Source organism: Fukomys damarensis, unplaced genomic scaffold (genome assembly GCF_012274545.1).
Source record: "Fukomys damarensis isolate Sample0158 unplaced genomic scaffold, DMR_v1.0_HiC HiC_scaffold_38, whole genome shotgun sequence".
NCBI classification, from domain to species: Eukaryota; Metazoa; Chordata; class Mammalia; order Rodentia; family Bathyergidae; genus Fukomys; species Fukomys damarensis.
Genome location: NW_022900950.1, coordinates 70,003,943 through 70,017,225, shown reverse-complemented (window position 1 = coordinate 70,017,225; position 13,283 = coordinate 70,003,943).

Here is a 13,283-nt window from a genome sequence, read left to right as displayed (position 1 = left end):
ATTGGTACTGGGGATAGAACTCTGGCCGTTGCACTTTCAAGGCAGGCAGCAGTGTTATAAAATTTTATACAAGGCAAATATTCAACAAAATATTGCTATAATAGATTCACAACACTAGAAGCCATAACATCTGTCTGAGGTTTTTAAAAAGTTATGCTCTTCATAATTTCCCTTTGACAAGAAAGGGAAACTCAAAGTTGTTAAAGACATGCTCAAAGATATCCAACTAGAAAATGGAAGTGGGAAGGGTAGGGGAAAGGAAATAAGGAAAAAAATATGAGAAAATGAAAAAATGGAAATAAAGTATTTTGTAAATAGGGAAGGGAGGAGGGGGTAAAGAGAGGGCAGGGGTAAGGGGAACAAATGAGAACCAAGACCTGTCATGTAAAGTTACAAAATCCCTATAATGAATGTAACTGTACTGTATACCTAAAATGTACCGATAAACTCAATGAGGAAATAAAAACCATCATACTATAGTGATACCAGGATATTCCTGATTATTGCAGTGTAACTCACCATAGCCACTCTAAGGAAATAGCCTAAATGCCTATAAACAGATGAATGGATAAACAACGTGGTATTTATTTTTGTCAGCACCAGGGATCAAACTCTGCACCTTATGCTTACAAGGCAGGCGCAGAACCACTGAGCTACATAACCGGCCCAACAATGTATTTATACATAATACTGGTTAAATTTTTTTGTTGCTAGGACAAAATATTTGACATACACAACTTAAAGGAGGAATGATTTCTTTTGACTAGTGGTTTCAGAGGTTTCAGTTCATGGTTAGCTGGCTCCAAGATAGAAACATCATAGCAGAAAGGATAGCAAAGGAAAGCTTCTTGCCTCATGGCAGCCAAGAAACAGAGAAAGCAGAAAGAGAGCCAGAAAGAGAGGAAGGGGGTGGGGACAAGCATGCCCTTTGTGACCTACTTCCTTTGGCTAGGCCCCACCTCCTAACACACCTTCAGTGCCCTTGTGACTTAGTCACCTCTCTAGGTCCCACCTCTGAATGTTGCTGCATTGGGTATCAAGCAATCAATACACAAGTCTTGGGAACACTTCATATTAACACCATAACATTCTGCTCCTGGATGCAAAAGTCTGTGCCGATTTCATAGTGTAAAATGCATTTAATCCATCTCCAAGAGTTGTTGAAATTTTAATAGTTCCAGAATTACTCAAAAAATCCAAGTCCAAAGTCTCCTCTGAGACTCAAGGCAACTATTAGCTGTTTGTGGGGTGGGGGGTGGGTTATCCATTCATGTGATACAATGGCACAGAGTAAATATTCTAATTCCAAAAGGGGAGAAATTGGGGAACAGAGAGGAGTCAGACCAAAGCAAGACCAAAACCTGGCTGGGCAAACCTTAAGTCCTATATCTCTGTGCCCAGCATCTGGGATATGTGGTAGAAATTTGCAAGCTGTATACAGGTAGGGCAGCCTTGTTCCTATGAGCTTGAAATTGCAACCCACATTGTCTGTCTATTAGGTTGGCTTCCACTTACTACCCATAGCTTTCTGCAGCAGGTATTCCATGTTCCTGACATTTCTAACCTCCTGGGGTGTCTTTGGTTTCATTATCATAGCTTCATGCATTGACCTGTTAGGAGCTCCTGACAGTGACTCTGACCCTGTTACACATTGCCTAGTCTCCCAGGTCTTCACCTAAAATCTAGGTGGATGCCTCCATGATTCTTTCAGGCATATATTCAACACGCCTGAAAAAAACTACACCTCATGGATGATACCAATATCTACTGCTGGCTTGAGCTGTAGCTGGGCCCCCTTGGACCAAGGCTGCAGAAGCTGCAAATTACCTGGAGAGCTGAATGTGGGAATATACTTCTCTAGGTGTCCTGAGTGAGCAAGGTGCTCTGGGGCTTTTTTCTCAAAGTAAAAACAACTTTGAACTTTTATACACATCAGCCTATGAGGAGTGGTCTCTGGCCAATTTCTGGTATGTCCTCCAGGCATCTTTCCTACAGTCCTGTCACAAAGAACTGTGCTTCTTTTTAATGGTCTTAATCTCTTCATCAACCACTCCTTCTTTAGCTCTGGCTTTCTGAGCACTTCTTTTTCCAGCCAAACAGCAAAGTTTTAAACTCTTTATGCTTAATTTCTTGCTTCCAGTTCTCACTGTGAATCTAGCTAAAAGTAGCTAGTTATACCCATTGCATGGCTGAAGCCTCTGCTGCCTTGAAATTCCTTCTGCCTGTAGAGTAGCACATTACCTTTAAGCTCAGCCTTTCCCAAAGTCTCAGGATGAGGACACAATGCAGGAAAGTTCTTTGCCAGAATGTAACATGAATGGCCTCTAGAGTCCTTATTCTCATCTGAAAACTCACAGCCTTTCCTGTCCACATTCCTATTGGCATTTCGCATCCCTGACCAGAATCCCTCATTAAGCTTTGTTTAACATCTTCTAGGCCTTCTCCGGTCCAATTCTTCAAAGTTTTCCAAACTTTTCCCACCAACCAGTTCCAAAAGCTTCCGAACTATGTGTTCAGGAGTACTCAGAGTAACAATCTCACCTCAGAGGTACCAATTTCTTTTATTGGTCAGGCCTTCATTGATGAAGAAAAATTCCAACATACACAATTTAGAGGCTTATTTTGGTTCATAGTTTCTGGGATTTCAGCCCATGCTCAGCTGGCTCCAAGATAGAAACATCATGATGGAAGGTTATGGCAGAGCATAGCTGCTCACCTCATGGCAGCCAGGAAACAGAGTGAGCAGGAAGAGAGTCAGTGAGAGAGTAAGGGGACTGGGACAAGCCTTTAAAAGCTTGCCCTGACTTCCCAACACACCTTCAGTGCTCTTGTAATTCAGTCATCTCTCTAGGTCCCACCTCTGAATACTGCTGCATTGAGGATCAATTCTTAATACTTGAGCCTTTGAGGGTTACTTTGTATTTAAACCCTAACATACAACATGGAATATTATTCAGCCATTAAGAAGAATGATATTTCATTTACAGGAAAATGGATGGAACTGAGACCATAATGTTAAATGAAATAAGCCACACTCAGCAAGTCAATTATCATTTATTTCCTCATATGAAGGATCTAGAAGAAGTAAAAACATTTTTCAAAAAGAGAGATGACAAGAAGCTAGAAGACAGATTATTAGAGAAGAGGAGGGGAATCAGGAAAAGTGGGAAGAAAGGGGAATTGGGTTAATGGGAGGAATGACAAAAGTATATATGATGTGAGTGTGTGAATGTGCCAAACTGAGACCCACTACTGTGTAAAACTAATATGCACTAATTAAAAAGAGAGAAACGAAACTAGGATACTTCCTATAAGAGATACACCAAATTCTTGCCTTGATAGTTTTGGACTACACCCGTTATATAATTTTGATTGTTAATTCATGGTGAGGAGAGTCATGGATCCAAATTCTTGATATCATTTTTCTTCCCCCTTTTCAATGCCATTTTTGACAGAATTGATTTTCTTGTAGTGCTGTGGTGATTGGGAAGAGATTTCCAGTTCACAGTTACACTGAATATGGCCCTACAAGGCAGTAAGTGTTGTTGAGGAAGGGAGAAAATACATTTTGTTCAATTTTTAAATGAACCCGTTTTTAGGTTTATTGTAGTTTCCTGTTTTGGAAGAAAAAATATTGAAGGAAGTATCTTTAAAAGCATCATCAAGAATGAAATACACTCAGTAGCTGGATGATTTGATAAAATCTGTGTCTGAATTTTTACACTTAGCTTAGAATTTAAATAGTAATATGTAGAGTATTATTAAAAATATATTTTAAAAATGTGTTCTGTCATTTTCAAAAGAGGATACTAACCATAATTTAAAGTTTTTTTAATCGCTTAAAATAATCAATATATTTTTAAACTTTAATCATAACAGTAATCTTACAAGGCAGACATTATTCAAATCACTCATTGAAAACCACCCAAAACATTAAAATCAAGTCCTGAGATCATGAAGGAATAACAAATAATAAATGTATTACCGGTTGATGGTTTGTATTATATAGGATGTCCACAGTTATTACATCTTAGAATCACTGTTCGCTCGTAGGTACCCTTTAAGGACAGTCAGTTTTGCCTTTAGTGACTCCTGAAGTGAAATATTGACACCTTCCTTTTTATTTTTTGTTGTACTGGGAATCAAATCCAGGGCTTCTTATGTGCTAGGCAAGCAGTCTGCTCCAGAGCTACATCCCCAGTCCCCGACTCTGAGCTTACATTGATGCTTACTCTTTTCCAGCATTCTAAATGCTTCCATCCTTGCAAAACTATGTGGTTGGTGCCCTCTTTATTTTCATTTTATAGTTGGTAAAGGAATGTTCAGCGAGGTTAAGTAATGTGTTCAAGGCCATGTAACCAACAGGTGAAACAGCTGAAGTAGGAGCTCAGGAGGTCAGGCTCCAGGCTCTGGTTATAGTATGGGTTGTGGTACTGCTGTATGCTGCCTTTCAAGATCAAGAGAGCTGTTTCCATTTCTGAGGGAAGAACACTTGCGCTATTTTCTTTTTACCACCTTTCATTTTAGAAAGATTTCAAAGCTACAGAAAGTTTTTAAGATAAGGACAGTGAGTACTCTTTCTTTAGACTTTTAAACCTTTCACTTCTCTATTTCTCTCATCATGAACCCTTTGAAATCATCCTGGTGCCACAAACCTAAATATTTCTCCTTATATCTTCTAAAACCAAAGGTACTTACTTATCTTTTGTCCGCTCAGTATCAATTTCTGTCATTATCTAATTATCCTTTAAAGCTTTATTTTTAAAATCCAGGACGGGATAAAGGACGTGTCATTACATTTAATTGTTATACATGTCCCTAATTTAGAGATTTACAGCAGTTTCCTACTCTCTCCCCTTCCTTCTCTCTCTCTCTCTCTTGCTCTCTCTCTCTCTCTCTCTCTCTCTCTCTCTCTCTCTCTCTCTCTTTCTCTCTCAATAACATCGCCTTAAACAAAAGTTCAGGCCAGTTGTGTTTGCGGAATACCCCTCCATTTTTATTTGTCCAGTTGCCCTTTCAGGATTCAATTCAGGTCAAATGGTTTGGACAGGAGCAGTACATGGACCATTTGATGGCCAGGGAATCATATCATGGGGTTCATGTCAATCCCCCTCAACACTGCTGACGTTAAATTCAACTGCTGGATTAAGGCAGCTTCTGCCGGATTTTTCTATGGTAAAAGTGCCTGGTCCTTGTCAAATTAATCAAAATACGAGGTGAAATCTTGTGACTATGTAAGTATTGTTTCCCAAATAATCTTTCGCCTACTAGCTTTGGGACCCACATAGGGTTTTGTTGAATCAGTTATTGTGGCAGTGATTATAAAATAGGGATCTATCTCCATGATGCCTATGCATTTATTGGTTGGGATTTTTCTGTGAAGACTAATTGGTTTCCACTATAACTTCTTATATTTTTGTTAGCATAAAGACAAACTCCATGAATACTTCTGTTACATTCAGTGCTCACTCTGATGAATGCACTAACCGTTACCTCTTCCCCTTGACTCCTAGTCTTCCTATATGTGCTCTTAGTTTTGAGTACTACCTTACTTCCTGGCACTGCCTTACTCTTCTCCAACATGTTCCAGGTTCTCTGAAAACCTGCATGATGTGATCAGAAACTAGGGCAAATGCTTACATTTTTGAAAAGTGTATTACAGTAGAACATATATCACCATGAATCCCTCTCAAAATGTTTCCTTTGCTTCAAACACACTTATCATTCTTAGCACTTTTGAAGCAGTTCTGGAAGTCCTTTTTTATTTTTAGTTGCTTTTATGGCCTGTATCTAGATGTCCCCCCGAAAGCCTCTTGCCTTCATAGGTGGGGTTTTTTTGGAGATGGCTGGATCTAGGGTGTGTGGGCAGGATTAAGGGTGTGTGGATATGTGGATTAGTTCCCACTGGTGTTGCATAGTTCTGGGTATGGCCAAAGGATTTACTAAAGAGCGAAGCCCCACCCTGGGTGTGGGAGGCACCAATAGGTTTACTGGTAGGTTTGTTGCTCAGCTGGAATATAAAGGGACAGAAAAGAAAATAGGCTCGAACATTGGGTATTTCCTCCCAGCAATGAGAAAGTAACTAAGACAGCTATGCTGTTGGGGCTGCCCTGACATCCTGAATTGGTTCAAAACATTGACCTTTTTGTAGTCGTTGTGACTTTTGGGAAGAAGCAGAAGTTGCACGGTGCCAGATCAGGTGAATAAAGATGATGAGGACTCACTGTGATGGTTCTAGGAGCCTGCCTTTCTGGAGGATGACACTCCGCAGTACCATTCACTCTATGTTTGATCACCTTGGACAAACACTCATGAAAGGACTTTCAGAAAATGTACAAAAGAAGACTTCTGGAATGAGAGGAGTGTTTTGAGGGGAATTAACACCAATGTGTGTTTTACTGTCATAGATTCGTAAAAAAATTTAACAGTTTACTATAACTGTTTAGTGTCTTGTATTTCTGCTCTTGTACATTGCTCCACCATAGATTCAGATTTCTCTCAATTTCTTTCATCTTCCTAATCTTTCCTAGTCTTTCTCAATTGTCCCATTTACTTCAGCCTTCGTGCTGTTATTAGTGAACAGTTCAGAATACTTCGAGTTTGTCACTACTGAATTAATTACGATATAACTGATTGCCTAAAAGTAAATAAAAAGAATAAATTAATAAAATCAGTTGTCAGATAAAAGTCCGACAGAATATAATCTATATATGTATGTGTGAATCTATATGATATGTACCTTATTTGATATTAAGGTTATTAGTGTAAAGGATTTCATTTTGGCCGGTTTGTGCATTCACGTAAAAAAATTTTGATCATTTCACCCCATTATTCTCTGTCCTTACTGATGTTCCTTTTCTGTTGTCTAATATTTCTCTCTCTCTCTCTCTCTCTCTCTCTCTCTCTCTCTCTCTCTCTCTGATTCCACAGATGAGAGAATTTATGTAATATTTATCTTTTTTAGTCTGGCTTTTTCCATTTAATTTGATGACCTCCAATTCCATCTATTTGCCTGCAGATGATGTGATTTTGCTCACCTTGCTAGGTCACTACTACCCCACTGTGTATGTAGCTCACATTTTGTTTATCCATTTGTCTCTAGACGGGTACCTATGCTGATTCCACAGCTTACCTGTTGTGAATTGAATTGTAATGTGGGTATGCAGGTAAGATTAAGATTTTTTTTTTTACTTAGGAATCATGAGGTTTGTTTTCTCCAGCTTTTGGTTTTGAAAAACAGGGAGAGTGCTTCCCTTTTCTACTTTGTAAGCGTCTTTGTTATATATTTCACGAGAACATATTGTTTTTTTAATACTTAAGTATGTAACAAAGATTTTAAGCCTTGGTTCTATCAAAACAAATTATCTCCTCCCTAAAATTTATTTCCAGAGAATTTAAAGAGATAAATGGAAGAGTCAAATCTTTGGGAAAAAATAGAAGTGACTATCCATCAATTAAAATTAAGTGAAATAAATAAAGGCTCAAGAATTCTGTACTCCACATAAAAATCAATACCCACCCTGTGCTTATTTATAGTTTTAGTGTTTTATTAGAAGTTTTGATAAAGCAAATTAAATCAGTAGTTAGCTTTTCAAAAGAGCCGTTATGATGAAAAAATTCTTTTGACCTGCTGCACTGGTAGAACATCTTTGCTTAAGTTTTCAAAAACCAGACAGAAGGGTTCTGGGGAGACTGTTCTCTAACTAGAACATAGTCAAACAGAATGAGAGAGACAGCGGTCGGGGAGACCACAGCTTGGCAGGAAAAGACAGGACAACATGTCTGGAACATTTCTTACTACACTTCTCATAGATTCTTCCCTTTCCTGTCTGCCCATAGGCAAGAGCTCTAGAGAAGGTAGGAACAGAGAAGTCATTTGAAAAAGGGCTGCCAACCACCTGGTCAGGCCCAGCAGCCCACAGCAGAGGGAACAGGAAAATACTGTGTGGCTCTGGGCCCTAGCCAGGCAGCACAAGCCCTGGGAGGAACTGGCATTGAAAGAAGACTCAGGACATGCTGTGGAGAAACCAGTCCTGGAGAAGCCGATTAGATGTCAACCAAGCAGTCATACTAACAGGGGAGGGAAAGTTTGAAAAGAGCTTAGCTGCTCGAATTTCTTTAACAGTTATACCAATTTTTCTTCCAGTTTAATTTTTATTTGGAAATACTGATGAATCTTTAGGCTTAGCTTTTTTTCTTCCTTAATGAAGAGCTCTATTTTGTCATGGGCATGGCATCTTCAGAAGCATTATTGAACAGAGTAACATGCTAACATCCCAGTGAACTATACCTGTACACAGCCTCATCCTGAGAATGATGAGGCTTCAATCTAACCCTCCTGGTACAGATGGTTTGGCTTAGCAGAGCAGAGAACACATCTTCTGATTTCTAATTACCTCTTCAAACTATACCCGACCGATTAAACTAATCAGTCAACACGGAAACTATTCCAAGCTCACCGGCTGTGGGACATAGCAGTTCCGTCTCACCCTTCCTGTCTCTCTTAGTTCTGCAGGGCTCTGTGTGGGGCGCAGGCATTCCCTGGGATCTCCTTCTGCAGTGAGTAGCAGGAGATAGAATGAGTAGAGAAGGCTCTGAATGAAGCCCAGCACCGGTGCGCCCAGTCTGGTTGCTATTGCAAGCAGGATGAGAAGCAATGTGAATTCTAGGCACTGTCCTCAGCAGGCGGGGTTGCCGTAGACAAAGCTTAGTGAGTCCAAGTCTGCCTACAACTTGTCTGGCAACCACTGTGTGTATATTCTCCCTCCCTCTCTCTCTCTGTCTCTCTCTCTCTCTCTCTCTCTCTATCTATCTATCTATCTATATATATATATATATAGGCATGCACAGTTACATTCACTGTAAGACTCAGAAAATTGCAGACCACTCGTAATTTACAAATAGAGATTATGAAACATAGACTTCATTTTTCATTGCATCCTTGGCTTTTGAGGTTTGTATCCACCTTCTCAGGTCTGCCTTCCACCAGCTTGCTGTAGCGCCCAGAGGCTGGCCGGTGCTTAGCAGCCTGTCTAGTTTGCACTGTAGAAGCTTCTCATTGTATCGTGGTGCTCACTTTCCTCCGTGACCTTCGGCTTAGGTGTGCATACGGTCAGTCCCCTCTGCCTGAGGATACAGGGCTAATTTTCAGATTGTGTCAGACTTTGACACAAAATTCTCATGGTGCATTCTGCCCTCCCCCTGTTTTTCTTTCTGTTTTAAGGTATTTCCTGCACACTTGAGCAGCTTTTTGTATTTACAGTGCAGCTCGGATAAGAAAAGGTGGAGTTCCTTAACTTTATTCTCTCCTTGTCTGGCTGACAGGATCAGTAGAAAATTAATTGTTGCTTCCTGTTGCCAGCTAGATTTTTTTTCCCTGCAGCTGGGGCTCGCATATTAACAATATACTCTAAATTTATATAATGTGTAAGTGATCTACTTGCTCCATACCCTTGCCAGCATTTTCATTGCCATTATTTTAATTTTAGCTATTCTGATAGGTATGCAGTAGTATTTTATTGTGGTTTTAATTTGCATTTCCCCAGTAACTGATGATGCTGAACATCTTTTCTGGTGCTTATTCATCATCTGTATATCTGCTGTGAAATGTCTATTTGTGTCTTGCCTGTTTTCCTGTACTTTGAGAATTATTTATATTTTAGATACTAGCCCTCTGATGGGTATATGGTATGCAAATATTTTCTCTGCTCTGTAGCTTGTCGTTCTTTCCTTTTCTCATGGGATTTGTTTTGTTTTGTTTTGATAGAGCAAAACTTTTAAATTTTATGAGGTTGAATTTATCATTTTTAAAATAAATCTTCCTTTGGTGTCAAGTCTAAGAACTCCTGACCGCACTCTACATCCTGAAGATTTTTCTCTATGTGCAGACTCGTATCTTTTACCAAATATGGGGGACTTTGCAGCTATTATTTCTTTAAATACACTTTCAGTTAATCCTTATTTGACTGCAGTGATATGAGTGCTGGATATTTCATTATTTTCCCACAGTAGTTGTCTCAAGTTCACTGTTTCTCTCTTCTGTCTTCTCTGCTCTACTATAGAGCCCACTGAAATGAAAAAAACTTTTTTGCAGATTTCTCTCACAATATTTTTTTCAGTTAGATCTAAAAATGTCCCACAGAAATCTCACATCTTTAGAGGGAGGGCTTTCAGAAAGTGATCAGACCTGACTTCATCAGTGGATTTCTCCACTGTTGATATAACAATTTGCTGGCATTATTGGGAGGTGATAGAAACAAGTGATGGGTCCACGCTGAAGGGAGTGAATCAGGAGGATGTGACCTTGGGGACTATTTTGGTGCTTGACATATTAATTTTTAGACACTATCTGGCTCTCTCCCTTTTTCTGTGCCTCTTGGCTGCCACAAGGTATGTTATATTCTTGCCCCACACCCCTCCGCCATGATGTTCTTACCATGGAGCCAGCCCACCATGAACTGAAGCCTCTGAAACCATGAGCCAAAATAAACCCTTCCTTGTGCAAATTGTTCTTCTTGAGTATTTTGTCATAGTAACAAAAAAATTAATGGGCAATTCTATAATTTCTTTCTTTTTTTTTTGGCTGATATTTTCTGTTTTCCTTTTTTCATTTGTTTTAAGAGAATTTATTGATAGTTGAACTATTTTTATGATGCCTGTTTTAAAATCCTTGCCGTATAGCTCCTACCTTCATTTTTCTTAGGGTTGGCATCAGTTGATTGTCTTATTTTATTCAAATTGTGATTTTCTTAGTTTGACAGTGATTTTCAATTGTTTCCTGGACATTTTGTCAATTTTGTTAGGAGACTCGGGGTCTCATTTAACTGTTTTGTTTTAGCAGGCATTTCTCCTGTATTCATTTAGCATACAGGTGTTGGCCTAATTTTGGGGGGCACCGGTTCCAATAAGAGTTTAATTTCCAAAGCCTCTGCATTATTATTTTAGTCTTCCTGGTTGATTAGGTACCCCTGGGCTCCCCCTGCACCCTGCTCATGCTGACTGAAGGAATGTAAGGGTGGTCTCCAGGCCTGTGGCTGGGTGACTCATGGTGTTTTGGTAGCTTGTCCCTGTTCATGCCCCTGATTGCTTTAGTGTGTTCAGGCAAAGGAGAACCTTGTGCCCATAAAATAAAGAGGCCTCCTGACTGGGTTGTATTGTGCAGTGAGGTCTTTCCTGCAAGTTCTGCCCTCCTGCAGGTATTTGTTAGCAAGAAAGGGGAGTGCCAGGCCCTGCAGAGAAGGACAGTACTCCCCTTGCTGCCGCGCACCAGGTTAATGCAAGCCTGTGGAGTGTGGCTGGCCTGATGTTGTCAGAAAGCTACCTGATCCTTTTAGGGAAGGAAGATGCTTATCTGCTAACCTTCACTGTCCAGTTTGTGGATTTGACATCAACAGGGCCGAGTAGCCTTTTACTACTGGGTGGGTGGATGCAAGATGCCCTGCCACTGATGAGCCCATCTTTCTCCAGTGTCCCCAACCCATTCACCTTCTCACTTTCTGTAGCTCTCCTTTGGTTTCTCATGCCTTTTCCAGAGTTTATAGTTGAGCAGAAAAACCCTAGGCCATCTCATTCAGCCTGGATCTCTGTGTGTGTGTGTGTGTGTGTGTGTGTGTGTTGTCTTCTGCTGTCCCTCTTGAAAAGTTGGCTGGGCTGTAGGAACAGAAAGTTGTTTTGCACAGCAATTAAAATCATGGAAGAGTTACTTCTCATTGGTTTAGAATCTGATAATTTATTTGTAAGTATATTAGATTAATTCTTTGTCTCAAAATATTTTCCACAACTGTCTTTTGCCCTTGCACAGTTTTGAATAACTAGAACAGTATTCTTTGGCCTCATAGTACCCCAGAACACCACAGGATATGTGTGCTGGACGAGAATTATCTTTTTTTCCCTAGCCCCAGTTCAGCTTTGTCTACATCTTATCCAAGCAGCAGGCAATGTCTCTAGCAAGCAACAGCAAACTCAAAACTAACCCATATCCAAGCTATAGTAACTGCAAACAGCGTGCTTGGAAATCACATACAGTGAGTAAGTCATCAGTAATTATCCTTTGAATGAGTGACTCAATGGTGATCTACATTTTTGTTTTCTTAGTGAATCTGTTTTTTCCCCATATTGAGATGATCTTTTCTTCGCTCTTCAGTTGCTGTGTGCTGGAACTTGGTAGTATGGTTTGGTGTTGTGTTTCCATCGTTTCCTGTACTTCCCTTCACACAACAGTTATCTTTAAATCCAATTCATCAAACTTGTGAGTAGTGAAGGTCATATACATATCAGGATCTACAGCAATTGGCTTTAGGAGTATGTAGCAAGACAGTGATTAAAATCGACAGCCAATGAAACTGGGAGTTGAAGAAGCTACAGTTCCCTCCTGCCCATCCTGCATCTTCAGGTGCCTTCAGGGATACATATCCGGCACAAGGCTGAGATTTACATGATTCTCATCAAAGGCTTTCAGCCTAGTTAACAGACATGAACTTATTCACCTTCCCAGGGATTCATATTCCACCTCAAAGAGAAGCTACTGGTGAACACATCACCCTTCATTTTAGCTGTGGGACGCTCAGTGCAGCTGCGCCTTCAAGAAGAACCGTTTTGAAGAACATCAACTCCTAGCACAGGATGTAAGCACGTTGTTGTTACTGCTTTTTCAGTTGTGCTTCCTATACATGCTAGGCCTATCAGCGAGGTGTAAAGAAAACAGTGCTGATTCTCCTATCCATTTCCCATCCAACCTGAATTAACAGTGCCTGAATAAATACAATAGAAGTTATTATTTAATAATTAATGATTTTGGACACTAGTGGGAGTGAGGAGGAGTCAAAAATGTGAAAGAACTGGATATTTCCTCCAAGAACTTACAACTTGGGTGAGGAAGATTAATGGGTTAATAACTAACAATAATGTAAGTCATTAAATAAATAGTAGGAAGATATTAAAATGATCAGGCCTGATAGTCTCCAACAGAGGGAAGTTAATTGCTATTTATGGGATCAAGGGAAGCTTTTTAAAGGAAGTGGCTTTCAGCTGCTTGTGGGAATAACACACACTAGCATATGGGAAATTCTTCTCTAGAGTGCATCTTCCTTTTCCTGACTTCTATTCCTTTTCCTGAAAGGAGAAACTTTTTACAAAGTCTTCCTGTTACCAAGGGTCTGCTTCCTGTGCGAGGCCCTGAATAGCATTCGATGATGAAAAAACAAGAACCTCTCTGTGATAATAACGGACCCAGATCTGGGTGTATAAATCAGGAAGGAAAATATTAACCAAATTTTCAACCTAGA